This window comes from Piliocolobus tephrosceles, chromosome 21 (assembly GCF_002776525.5).
Source record: "Piliocolobus tephrosceles isolate RC106 chromosome 21, ASM277652v3, whole genome shotgun sequence".
Lineage (NCBI taxonomy): Eukaryota > Metazoa > Chordata > Mammalia > Primates > Cercopithecidae > Piliocolobus > Piliocolobus tephrosceles.
Genome location: NC_045454.1, coordinates 6,385,228 through 6,399,789, shown reverse-complemented (window position 1 = coordinate 6,399,789; position 14,562 = coordinate 6,385,228).

Sequence of the window (14,562 nt, the reverse complement as noted above, 5' to 3'; positions counted from 1 at the left end):
CAGTAAATGTGGACAAAGCTTTATCCAGAAGTTGGGTCTCATTTCACATCAGAGATTGCATATCGACAAGACTCCCTTTGTACGTAGTGAATGTGGAAAATCCTGCTCTCAGAAGTCATGTGTCATTACACGCCAGAAAATTCATAAAGGAGAGATGACTCCTGAACGTAGTGAATGTGGGAAAGCTTTCATAGGAAGCCACAGCTCATTGTACATCAAAGAATTCACACAGGAGAGAGAACTTTTGAATGTATCACAAATGGGACAGCTTTTGTCTACAAGCCTTGCGTTATTAAACATGAGAAAATACAAGGGAGAAGAAATGTCAATTCGGTGAAGGTGGAAAATCCCTGCACAAAGAATTGCAGCTTCTTACAAGTGAAACTGTGAACACATAAGCAAAACCCTGTTAATGCAGTGATTGTTTTAAAATGCCTCTGTAACTCCTCAGATATCATTAAATATCAGGGGACTCCTAGAAAATAGGAACATAGTTCTTTTGGAACAGTCTCTTGCTCCATATGTGCCTTCAGGAGAGAACAGAAAATTTGCCCAAAGGAAAAAACTTATAAATGCAGTGAATGTGGTAGTGGCTTCAGTGATCAATGATGTGGGGAAAAGAAAGAGGCCAGCCTGTTACTGTGTCTATAAAGAAGGAAGTAGACATAAGAGACTCCATTTAGTTCTGTATTTGAGATGCTGTTGTTATGCCCAGACTGTTTGTTCCCCAAAGAAGACCACCAGAGTCCAGAGTCAAAGCCAAGCAGCAAGGATCTTTTACTGCAAGTTCGAACTTGGTCCCTCCGCTTCACAGCTTACAAGAGGGCCCAGAACAATGCGTATGCTCGCTTTTTATAGCCTGATGTAAACAGGACTTGTAAGGTTACAGAGGAACAAGGGAATTCTTTAGGTTACAGCATTACAATTGGTTGACATATTTAAGTTATACATTTAGCAGTTATCTATTGGTTCCAGTGCTTTCAGTAAAACTACAAACGGCTGTGTCGTTATCAGGGATTTTTCCAGGTGGTGTTTTTTTTTTTTTTTTTTTTTTTTTGAGGCGGAGTCTCGCTCTGTCGCCAGGACTGGAGTGCAGTGGCTGGATCTCAGCTCACTGCAAGCCCCGCCTCCCGGGTTTACGCCATTCTCCTGCCTCAGCCTCAGGAGTAGCTGGGACTACAGGCGCCCGCCACCTCGCCCGGCTAGTTTTTTTGTATTTTTAGTAGAGACGGGGTTTCATCATGTTAGCCAGGATGGTCTCGATCTCCTGACCTCGTGATCTGCCCATCTTGGCCTCCCAAAGTGCTGGGATTACAGGCTTGAGCCACTGCGCCCGGCCAGGTGGTGTTTTTTTTTTAAATTGAGATATATGGTGGGATGTGTTTGCACTGGGCCCAGGAAATTGAGAGATATATGGTGTTTGTGTTGAGCCCAGGGCTGAGGAATGTGCCTGATCTCTTTCACTGTTAATCTGTGACCCTACCCCCAACTTTGTCCTTGCAAGAGACATGTGGTGTGGTGACTCAAGGTTTAATGGATATTGGGCTGTGCAGGATGTGTCTTTGTTAAACAAGTACCTGAAGGCAGCTTGCTGATTAAAAATCCTGCCCCTCCGTGGGCATTGGAACATCTCCGGGTAAAACCCATTGTGTGCTTTGTTTACTGAGTAAGGGGAAACCGCCTTTAGGAATAAGGTGGGGCTTGCTGGAGCAATACTGCTAAAAGGTTTATGGAGATGTTCGCATATGCATCTCAAGGCACAGCATTTTCCTTTAAACTTATTCATGTTACAAGGATTTTTGTTCATATGTCTTACTGCTGATTTCCTCCCTACAATGATCCTATTGTCCAGCCACTCCCTTATCTTTTTGATGGTAAAGATAATTATCAATAAATACTAAGGGAACTCAGAGGCCGGTGCCGGCGTGGGTCCTCTGTAAGCTGAGCGCCGGTCCCCTGGGTCCCGCTTTTCTTTCTCTACACTTTGTCTCTGTGTCTTATTTCTTTTCTCAAGTCTCTCGTTCCACCTAACAAGAAGCACCCACAGGTGTGGAGGGGCAGGCCACCCCTTCACAATGAGGTCACATTTTATGTCTCAAAAATCCAGGCTGGGCACGGTGGCTCACGCGTGTAATTCCAGCACTTTGGGAGACCGAGGTGGGTGGATCACGAGGTCAGGAGTCTGAGGCTAGCCTGGCCAACATGGCAAAACCCCGTCTCTACTAAAAATACAAAAATTAGCCGGGCATGGTGTCAGCCACCTTAATCCCAGCTACTCGGGAGGCTGAGGCAGGAGAATCACTTGAACCCAGGAGGCAGAAGTTGCAGTAAGCCGAGATCATGCCATTGTACTCCAGCCTGGGTGACAAGAGCAAGACACTGTCTCAAAAATAAAAAATAAATAAATCCATGGAAAAGAAACTCAGATATATTCAGATGTGCTCACATATGTTGAATGAAGAAGATTGAGCAAAAAATTGTATTCTATAGTTGATTAAGTGAGAGAAGTCATGAACACAGAGACTGCGAAAGCCTGATAAACTCATCCTACATTGTACATTGATACAGAGACATAATCTGATGTTAACTTCAGGATCCATTCACATTGATTGCTCAGTGTTGTCAATTAATATCTGGAATGCCTGAGATAGTAAAGTGAAACATTACTGTGATTATGAAAAGAGATAAAATGTATCTGAGCCAGGGATGGTGGCTCATGTCTGTAATCCCAGCACTTTGGGAGGCTGAGGCAGGGGGATGACTTGAGGTCAGGAGTTTGAGAACAGCCTGGCCAACATGGTGAAACCCCTTCTCTACCAAAAATATAAAAAATTACCTGGGTGTGGTGATATACCCCTGTAATTCCAGCTACTTGGGAGGCTGAGGCAGGAGGAACACTTGAACCCAAGAGTCGGAGGTTACAGCGGACGGAGATCATGCCACTGCACTCCAGACTGGGCGACAGAGCAAGAAAAAAAAAAAAAAAAAAGGAAGTCTGAGTAAGTGTTCCCATCTGGAAAAGGCATTCTTCTGGAATGGAAACAGATTCAGTGGGAAATCTAGAAAAGGAGGAGTAAAAATTCCTTACCTATGAGCTGAACTAGTAAGAAGAGATGATAGTTCTAGATGCTATGCTAATTCTCACACAATTTCTATGTGAGCATTTATCTTTGTGGGTGTTAATGTGAATGTTTTCATGTTTTTAATTTCAAATTCTATTTGTTCATTGTGAGTTTATAAGAAGGCAATGGACTTTTGTATATTAACCTTGTATTTTCAACATTGGTGTGATTACTTATTTCCATATTTAAAAATCAGTTGTTTCAGATTTTCGACATAGAGAATGCTATCTTTGAAGAAAGGCAGATTTATTTCTTTTCTCCTAATCTGTATACCTTTATTTCCCATTCTTGTTTTATTGCCTTAGCTAGATCCTCCATTACAGCAGGAGTGGTGATAAGTGACATCCTTGCCACTCAAAGAAAATTAATTCCAGAATTTATGTTATGTGAATCATATGTCAATAAATCAAAATTATCTAATACAGTTAAACTGAACTGTGAAATAAAAATTCTCATATTCTGAATCTTTCCTTCAAGGTCTTGAAGATGTGAGATATAGTATCTATTGTAAAAATTAGAGCACTTTAATTATGTTTTCTTCAAAATTTTCAATGTAGTAATACAGCAGAAATGTAAATTACAATATAAAGATTAAAAGGTTGGAAGAAGAAAATATTGGTTTCACCAGAAAAAGAACAGTCATTTTTCCTCTGCTCTCACATGACAATAATCATCACAGATGACTTGTGTGACCAAACTTATGAAATTTTCTCCACCAATCAAGCAATCAAATCTGCAATGGACATCAACTGACTGTCATCCAATTTAATTCCAGAAAAATCTACTTGGATATAGCATCAGATTCCATAGGTTGAGCACTCAGTTCCATGGGAATTCTCCCCATTGTTGATGCCAATTGCAAGTTCCAAGTTGTTATACCTGTAATTCTGATTAATCACCTGTAAATCAGGATTCCCATGACCCCTCCTTGGATTTAATTAATTTGCTAGCATGTCTCACAAAACTTAGGGAAACACTTTTTATGTTGGCTAGTTTGTCATAAAGAATACTACAGAGGATACAGATAAAAATATGCATAGGCAAAGCATGTGGAAAGGGGTGTGAAGCTCCCATGCTTTCGTACCCCACTCTTCAGGACCATCCATGTCATCAGCTACCAGGACACTTTCGAAACCCAGTTCTTTTGGGTTTTCATGGAGGCTTCATTATGAAAGCATGATTGATCAAACCACTGGACATTGGTGATCAACTTAACTTTTAGCCCCTCTTCCTTCTCTGGAAGTTGAGGGTGGGACTGAAATTCCTAACTCTCTACTCATGCCTTCATCTGTCTGGTCAACAGTTCCCATTCTAAAGCTTCCTAGTGACTGCCAGCCATCAGTCAACTTATCAGCATGTAAAAAAGACATCGCTTTTGAGATTCTAATGATTTTAGGAGCCAGATGCCAGAAAATGGATGGAAGATCAAATGTATATTTTAGAATATCACAAATGGTATGAAAAAATTTTAATGAAACAAAAAGAAATTTTCCTAGAGGTGAAAATAATTATATAATGTTCAGTGCTACAATCAAAAACTGATATAGCCTTTGAAAATTTGCTATCCTAGTAAAGTTATTAAATCATATTTAGTGCCTAATAAACACTTCTGCACGTTACCATGAAGCTGGTGTAGGAATTTTTAGGCAATTACTTAAACAGTTTTTTCAGAAGCACTTTCAACTTTTTATTGTGCAGAGGATTCTGTTTATGCAGTGGGAAAGAACATGAAAGAAATTATTTGAGGAAAACTGGTCTTTCCCAACCAAAAATTCAACAGGTTAGACAGTAAATAGTCACTGTTATATTAGAGTGTTACTCCACTTAGTGCTACTTCACTATGCATACCTTTAAAGCCTCAATGTTCTTTTTACCCTGCTCTTTTTTTCTTTCTAGCTTCACTAAGGTAAAATTGATATTTTCCACCTTAATGAGGAAATTTAGGTAATATGATCAAATATTGAGTATATTCAAGGGAAACACTGAGTATATTCCAGGAAACAGGAGGGAAGACAGACTCCAAAAAGATGTGGTCAGTGCTTTGGTGGGGGGAAGTTTGAGGGTTGTTTATATAGAGATAGTCTGGAGATGGTTAGCAGAATTACATCATTTGTTATACAGGGATGGTGAACAGTTACAGTAATTTTATTGGATATAGGAAGTGTGTGTTTTCTCTCTCTTTTTTTTTTGAAAGATATATTTAACATTTTACATTATATATATAATAGTCAAAAAGTCTTATCTCAGTCGATGGGTATTTTATTTCAGTGAAAGGGTCTTATATGTCGGGGTCACTTGTCCTGGGATCTAGGAAACATGCAAGGAAATTAATCTGTAATTAAATGTTAGTAATTAAAAGGTCAAGCTCCATGACTCAGTCTCCAAAGTCAACTTTCCTCAAGTCCTAATAACTTTTAGATGCCCCCAATAGACAGACTATCTATTTTCTTTTAGGTTCAACTTTCTTTACATAAGAAATGTGAATCCACACATTTATGCCTTCTACATTTCAGTGAAAGGATTAGTAAAAAGTATCTAATAGAGGCCGGGCGCAGTGGCTCAAGCCTGTAATCCCAGCACTTTGGGAGGCCAAGACGGGCGGATCACGAGGTCAGCAGATCAAGACCATCCTGGCTAACACGGTGAAACCCTGTCTCTACTAAAAAATACAAAAAACTAGCCGGGCGAGGTGGCGGGCGCCTGTAGTCCCAGCTACTTGGGAGGCTGAGGCAGGAGAATGGCTTAAACCCGGGAGGCGGAACTTGCAGTGAGCTGAGATCCGGCCACTGCACTCCAGCCTGGGTGACAGCGAGACTCCATCTCAAAAAAAAAAAAAAAAAAAAAAAAAGAAGTATCTAATAGAGCACTTTCCAGTTTGGTTAAAAGGAGTCCTTTAGTAGATACCATTTCCAATAGAAAAAAAATCTCATGGCTGAAGCTCCTGGGTTTTAAGTTCTTTGTTTCCTGGGAGTTCACTACAAAAAGAGTCTTTTTTCAAATTATGATTTTTAGTTAGTTGTTTTATAAAGATATCAGAAAAAGATGTCTTCTTTTAGCATTATGGATTTATACTTTCCTGGGGATTTCATGCATCTACCTGTTATTATCTCAATTGGGATAAACTGATGTCTACCAAAAGGGGTGTATTTTAGGTTAAGCAAAACCAGTAGACGTGCCCTTGGCCAAGACATGTTAAAAGGCTGGGTTAATTTTGCCAATTGAATTTTAATTATTTTATTTATGCATTCTTCTAATGCAGATGACTGAGGGGGATAGGCACAATGGAAATGTTAAAGAATTGGCCATATTTTACATAGTGACTGAATTACATGTGCTGTGAAATGAGTACCTCTGCCTCTATGAAGTTCTAGAAAGACTCCTCAAGTCTAAATAATTTTTCAAAGAGAATTTTACTTACTGTTAGAGCTGTTGCTCTTCTGCATGGAAATGCTTCTACCCAATGAAACTAAACAGACTTTCATTACTAGAACATACTTGTATCCTTGTGATGGGGTAGTCGAACAAAATCTGCCACACCTCAAAGGGAGCCTCAGTTAAAGAAAAATCTTCTTAAGAACTATGTAAAGGTTTCCCTGGATTATATTTTGGGCAAATATGGCAGCAACTAAATGCCTTATGAGCTATAGTTGAAGCAACTTTTCAAAATACTATTTTTCCCAAGTAACCACTTTTTCAGGGCTCCAATGAATTAAAACATGTCCATAGGGTTGAAAATGATAACAATAATTCAGTAGGAAGTGTAGGCAAGTTGTTTGGTCCATACCATATTTCACCTTTTTGTTTTCTATTTTCTAATTCTGTTTTTAGAGCTCTGGATTGGGTTAATTTATGTCAAAATTGGGGGCTTCTTTCAAGGTTAATATGAATTGTTCCTATTGCCTAGACGTATTTAGGCAGTCCTCATTGTAACCTTATGAGCTAACTAACTTCTGTTGCTTTCTAGAGTATCTGGTTTGGAATTTCTGGAGTATCTGATTTGGATTTTAATAATAGGTAGTGAGTTTTGTAATAATGTTTTCTAATAATAAAGAGATAAGGTATCAATTTTTTATGGACTGGCCAGAAGAGGTTCAGGACCATCATTATTCATTTTCACAGTATTACAAAGTCACGAACTACTTCAAAGGTGTATCTGTTGTTTGTGTGTAAATTAGTAGTTATTCATTTTGCATACTGACAAGCTCTAATCAATGCTATCAATTCAGCTTGTTGAGCAGAGATTGCCTCTAGAAGATAAGCACTTTCTATTCCTTCCCCTTGGGATACTATAACATAACCTGCTTGTAAATTTGAGATTAATCTTTACTTAAGATCTGTCTGTAAATCAAACCACACCAGTGTTACTAAGATGAGTTTCTTGCAGGTTTGTCCTAGGACAGAAGAGTTGACCAGTTAAGGTTATGCAATCACGAGGCATTTTATCCAAATTTAGGGGGAGAAGAATAGCAGAATTTAGGTGATTACGTGTAGAGATTGTCATATGAGGTGCAGAAAGAAGTAGGACTTCTAAAGGGACCAGCCTGCTAACTAAATAATTCTGAGCATGAAGTGAATTTCGAAGTGCTTCCAAGCTGGGCATGCTGGCTCATGCCTGTAATTCTAGCACTTTGGGAGGCCAAGGTGGGTGGATTACTTGAGCTCAGGAGTTTGAGACCAGCCTGGGCAACATGATGAAACCCTGTCTCGACTTAAAATACAAAAATTAGCCAGGGGTGGTGGCAGGTGCCTGTAATCCCTGCTACTCTGGGGCTGAGGTGGGAGGATGGCTTAAGCCTGGGAGGCAGAGGTTGCAGTGAGCCAAAAATCACGCTACTGCACTCCAGCCTGGACAACAGAGCCAGACCCTGGCTCAAAAAAAGTTTATATGCAATCATGAGGCATTTCATTCAAATTTAGGGGCAGTGTCATATGAGGTGCAGAAAGAAGTAGGACTTCTGAAGGTACCAGCCTGCTAACGAAATAATTCCGAGCATGGAGTGAATTTAAAAGTGCTTCCAGGCCGGGCGCGGTGGCTCAAGCCTGTAATCCCAGCACTTTGGGAGGCCGAGACGGGCGGATCATGAGGTCAGGAGATCGAGACCATCCTGGCTAACACGGTGAAACCCCGTCTCTACTAAAAATACAAAAAACTAGCCGGGCGAGGTGGTGGGCGCCTGTAGTCCCAGCTACTCCGGAGGCTGAGGCAGGAGAATGGCGTGAACCCGGGAGGCGGAGCTTGCAGTGAGCTGAGATCCGGCCACTGCACTCCAGCCCAGGAGACACAGCAAGACTCCGTCTCAAAAAAAAAAAAAAAAAGTGCTTCCAGGCTGGGTGTGGTGGCTCATGTCTGTAATCCCAGCACACAGGGAGGCTGAGGCAGGAGGCTCTCTTGAGTTTGAGGAGTTTGAGGCTTGCCTGGGCAACATAAGGAGACCCCCTGCCTCTACAAAAAAATTTGAAAAATTAGCCAGGCATGGTGGGGTGCACCTGAAGTCCCAGCTAGGTGGGAGGCTGAGGTGGGAAGATTGCTTGAGCCCAGGAGGGTTACTAGTAGGGTGATTGCTGTATTAACCCCATGCAGGCTGGTAGTCCTCCAGCCACTGAATCCAGTTGCTGACTGTTGTATTATGTAGGTCTATTTTGAGACCCATGTTTCTGGGTCAGAATGCTTAGGGTGTTTTCTTGATTTTCATGTACAAACAATGTAAACAAAATTTATACTTTGGATTTTCCAGTGCTGGGGCATCTATGAGATCCTTTAAATTGTTTCTAACATTAATTGATTTTTTTCCTGTCCAATCCAGAGAGTCTGCTTGTCTCATTTTAAAAGAGTATAGAAAGGTGAGCTTTTAATGAAAAATTCAGAATCTAATTTCTGCAATAATTTTCCAGTTCCAGAAATCCTCTTAGTTGTTTTCTTCGTTTTTAGAGTAAGCAAGGAAAATATTTGTTTTATTCTATTTGGATCAATAAAAAGGCCTTTCTTAGATAATAGATAACTCTAAATATTTTACTCATTGTTGACAGAATTCAAGATTTTTTATTGCAGACCCCATGTCTCTTTGAAAGCAATTTTGGTAACAAGTGAATCCCATCTTTTTATAGCAGCTTTCTCATCTTCTGAAAAAAGAAGGAAATCATCCACATATTGTATTAAAGTGTAGTTTTCAAAAAATGCAGCATACAAGACATTTGGTTTCAATATTTCTGAGAAATAAGTTGGACACTGAGTATATCCCTGAGGCACAACCATCCATGTCCATTGTTTGTCATTCCATGTGAGGCCAAGTAGTAACTCAATCTCTATCAACAGAAATGCTAAGAAGAGCACTACATAAATCTATCAGAGTAAAAAATTAACCATTAGCTAAGATGGCAGCTACCTATATATAGTGTTATTCAGTATTGAATGTAGAGGAACTACATATAGTACTGTCCATCCCCATATGTTACTAATATGTCATTGATTGTTCTGAGATCCTGTACAGATTTCCACCCTTTATAGTTTGGCTGTCTCACAGGAAGAATTGTAGTATAACATAGGCTTGTACAGGCAATAGTCAACCCTCTTTTAAAAAAATTTTATTTTTAACTTTTGTGGGTACATAGAAGATATATATATATATATATATTTATGGGTTATATGAGATATTTTGATACAGGCTTATGATGTGTAATAATCACATGAGGGTAAATGGGGTATCTATCCCCTCAAGTATTTATCCTTCATGTTACAAGCAATCTGATGATACTCTTGTAATTATTTTAGAATGTACAATAAATTATTTTTGATGAGTCACCCTGCTGTGCTAGCATATACTAGGCCTAATTATTTCCAACTATTTTTGTATCCATTAACCATCTCTACATCCCCCACCCAAAACTACGACCCTTTCCAGCCTCTGATAACCATTATTCTACTCTCTATCTCCATGAGTTCAATTATTTAAATTTTTAGATCCCACAAATAAGTGAGAACATGTGAAGTTTGTCTTTCTGTGCCTGGCTTATTTCACTTAGCATAATGGCCTCCAGTTCCATCCATGTTGTTGCAAATGACAGAATCTCATTCTTTTTTATAGCTGAATAGTACTCCATTGTTTATAAGTACCACATTTCCTTTATCCATTCATCTGTTGGTGGACACTTAGGTTCCTTCCAAATTTTGACTATTGTGAATACTGTTACAATAAATATGAAAGTACAAATAAGTCTTCAGTATACTGACTTCCTTTTTTTTGGATACATAGCTAGCAGTGGGATTGCTGGATCATATGGTACCTCTATTTTTAGATTTTTGAGGAACATCCAAACTGTTCTCCATAGTGGATGTACTAATTTACATTTTCACCAACGGTGTATGAGGGTCGCTTTTCTTTTCTTTTTTTTTTTTTTTTTGAGACAAGTCTCGCTCTGTCGCCCAGGCTGGAGTGCAATGGCCGGATATCAGCTCACTGCAAGCTCTGCCTCCCAGGTTCACGCCATTCTCCTGCCTCAGCCTCCCGAGTAGCTGGGACTACAGGCGCCCGCCACCTCGCCCGGCTAGTTTTTTGTATTTTTTCGTAGAGACGGGGTTTCACCGTGTTAGCCAGGATGGTCTCGATCTCCTGACCTCGTGATCCACCCGTCTCGGCCTCCCAAAGTGCTGCGATTACAGGCTTGAGCCACCGTGCCCGGCCGAGGGTTGTTTTTCTCCATATCCTCTCCAGATTTTGTTATTGCCTGACATTTGGATAAAAGTCATTTTAACTGGAGAGAAATGATACCTCATTGTACTTTGGATTTGCATTTCTCTGATGATCAGTGATGTTGATCACCTTTCCACATACCCCTTTGCCATTTGTATGTCTCCTTTCGGGAAATGTCTATTCAGATCTTTTGCCCATTTTTAGTGAGATTATTAGATTTTCCCCCCTCTAGAGTTGTTTGGGCTCTTTATATATCCTGGTTATTAATCCCTTGTCAGATGGGTAGTTTGCAAATATTTTCTCCCATTCTGTGGGTTTTCTCTTCATTTTGTTAATTGTGTCCTTTGCTGTGCCGAAGTTATTAACTCGACATGATCTCATTTGTCCATTTTTGCTTTGGTTGCTGTGCTTGTGGGGTATTACTTAAGAAATCTTCCACTGACCAATGTTCTAGAGAGTTTCCACAATGCTTTCTTATAGCAGTTTCATAGGTTAAGGTCTTAGATTTAAGTATTTAATCCTATTACTTGACATTTTGTATATAGTGAGAAATAGGTACCCAGTTTTTTTTTTTTTTTTTTTTTTTTTTGAGATGGAGTCTCGCTCTGTCGCCCAGGCTGGAGTGCAGTGGCCGGATCTCAGCTCACTGCAAGCTCCGCCTCCCGGGTTTACGCCATTCTCCTGCCTCAGCCTCCTGAGTAGCTGGGACTACAGGCGCCCGCCACCTCGCCCGGCTAGTTTTTCGTATTTTTAGTAGAGATGGGGTTTCACCGTGTTAGCCAGGATGGTCTCGAACTCCTGACCTCGTGATCCACCCGTCTCGGCCTCCCAAAGTGCTGGGATTACAGGCTTGAGCCACCGCGCCCGGCCGGTACCCAGTTTTATTCTTTTGAATATAAATATCCAGTTTTCCCAGCATCACTTATTGACGATAACTGTCTTTTCCTCAAGGTATGTTCTTGGCACCTTTGTCAAAAATGTGCTCACTGTAGGTGTATGTATTTATCTCTGGATTCTCTATTCTGTTCCACTGATCTGTGTGTCTGATTGTATGCCAGTAGCATGGTGTTTTGGTTACTATAGCTCTCTTGTATAATTTAAAGTCAGGTTGTGATTCCTCCAGTTTTGTTCTTTTTGCTTAGGTTGGTTTTGGCTATTCTGGATCTTTTGTGTTCCCATATGAATTTTAGTATTTTCTTTCCTATTTCTGTGGAGAATGTCATTGGTATTTTGAGAGGGATTGCATTAAATCTGTAGATTGCTTTTAGTAGTATGAACATTTTAAAGCTGTCAATTCTTTCATTCCTAAACACGGAATATCTTACATTTGTTTGTGTTTTCAATATCTTGCATCAATGTTTTATACTTTTGGATTGTAGAAATCTTTCACTTGTTTTATTAATTCCTAGTATTTTGTTTCATTTGCAGCTGTTATAAATGGGATTTATATTTTTTAATGTTTTCCTATGTTTTTCATATGGAAACACAAAAGACCCAGAATAGTCAAAACGATCCTAAGCAAAAAGAACAAAACTGGAGATTCTAGCCAGGGCTGATCTAAATGCTTCATCCATGAGTGCTAGCTAAGTTCTGCTCAGTGTTGCTGGCTGCTGTGACAGAGCAGCACTGGTTCACATGCATAGTCCCGCAATCACTGTACTCTCCCTGCCCAACCCAAGAGCACAGGTTCTCTCTGCACCACGCGGCCACCGCTGGGGGAAGGGGTGGGGTGGTGCTGGCAATTTGAGACTATTTTTTCTACCCTATTCAGTGCCTCTTTCAGTGATATGAAGTAAAAACCAGGTACTGTGATTGCTCACCTGATTTTTGGCTCTTATAAAGCTGCTTCTTTTGTGTGGATAGCTGCTCAATTTGATGTTCCTGCAGGGAGGACGATCAATGGAGGCTCTTATTCAAATATCTTTCTCCACTTCCTACTTGATTAGCTGTTTCTTTAAATCACTCTCTATCCCATGCAGGCTGCTCCACATACTGGAAATACTCACATGACACAGTTGCTATGTCTGTCCTATAAACGCTATACTAAACATAGATACCCAGACAAATATGCTCATTTGGCTGTAAGACAAGTCTTGGGCAGAGACCTGGAGGTGGCCTGTGTAGCAAAACATTTACCATTCCCAATGGGAAGTGTGGCCTTTACCCTTACCTACCTGGAGGTGATGCCCATTTTTTTCATATGTCGTGCCTGAAGAAAGTATTTTTGTTTTCCCGTGGGCTTGACCATCAGACAGTCTAAGAATTTGCCTTATGGTGGGGGCTTTGGGTCTCACAGTAACAGCTTAGCCTCTGGAGGAGGTAGACTTAAGGGCAGCCAAGCAGACAGTACGCACTGAAGCTCCAGAAAAAACTCTGGTCTCCAAGGCTTGGGAGAGATTTACTGAATGAAAACATTCATGAGTATTATCTCATATTGCTGCTGATAAAGTAACATATCATGACAACATGGAGAGAGGGCAACTGAAAACTCAGTGTTTTGGGTACTAGTCCTGGATTCTGTCTTCTATGTTTCTTCTCATTGCTGATTTTAATCTGTATCCTTTCCCCAGAATAGTGAGTAAAATAGCTCTCAGTGAGTTCTGTGTGTCCTTCAGAGAATTACCAATACTGAGGGTGAATTGGGGGACCTGAAATCTTACAAATGGTGTCAGAAGGAATGGCGGCCTTGTGAAAACTGAGTTTCTTCTACAGTTTGCTTGCCTACAAATCCTCAGGAAGGGAATAGATAGTGGACCTTGTCAAATGTAGATGTGTCTGTTGCAAAATCCAAAGCTTTGATTTTGATGATTAAATTTTACACGTCTTCATTAATTACATAACCAATGAATGCTCCTTACTTTTTGGCAAAAGTAAGTGTGACAATTTTCATAACCATTCCATGCTGTTGAATTGAGATGCGGAGTTGGCTTTTGTAACAATTAAAAGAATGATACAATCTTCTGGTTAAACTGTCTGATGCTGGTGCTTTTATATTTGAGAGAATGCTATACATCTCTCTTTCTTCTAGGGATAAATTTCTGTCTCGATTTCTTATCTCTGCAGGGGTCAATATTGGTGGAGCACATTTTTCTAGAATATTTCTATATAATCATTTTCCAGTTATTTTGCCTTTAATTATACAAACAAGTCCAGTGACCTCCAATGTGAATTATTGACATTGTGTTCTTGCTTTTACTCTTACCTCACGAGACATCCTCAGGAATGTTTTCCGATTCTGTGTATCTGTTGAATACTTAAAAGTGGTATAGCTCAGACATCTGAAAATTAAGGGTTAACTCATCTAGCTAACTAATGGGTAGAAGAACTCGGGGAAGCCTGGAACCCAGTGAGACACACAAATCTCTCTGCGAGTCCCTTATGGGTCAGATCTCAGTATTTCCTGCTCCTTCCATATGAGACCCTGTGTGCCTCTAGAGATCATGAAAAAGTAAGAACCTTTCCCAAACACTGCAGCAACCTGTTTGAAGACACACATAAGAGACTTGTCATTGGTGTTGGTAATTGGCAACTGGTAAACAAAATTTCAGAAGTGTTCTCAGCTCCCCAAGCCTTTACTGTCATTTACCCTACAGGTAAAGTGATAATTGCAGTTCTGAGGGGATGATGTGAGGTCACAGAATCACAAACCTTTATTTGAGGTTTGGCTGCCTCCCTCCCTCATGTAATGGCTTCACAACCTTCACACTGAGCTCACTGTCCTGGCAGAGGGAAGAAGTCCAGTGAGTATTTTC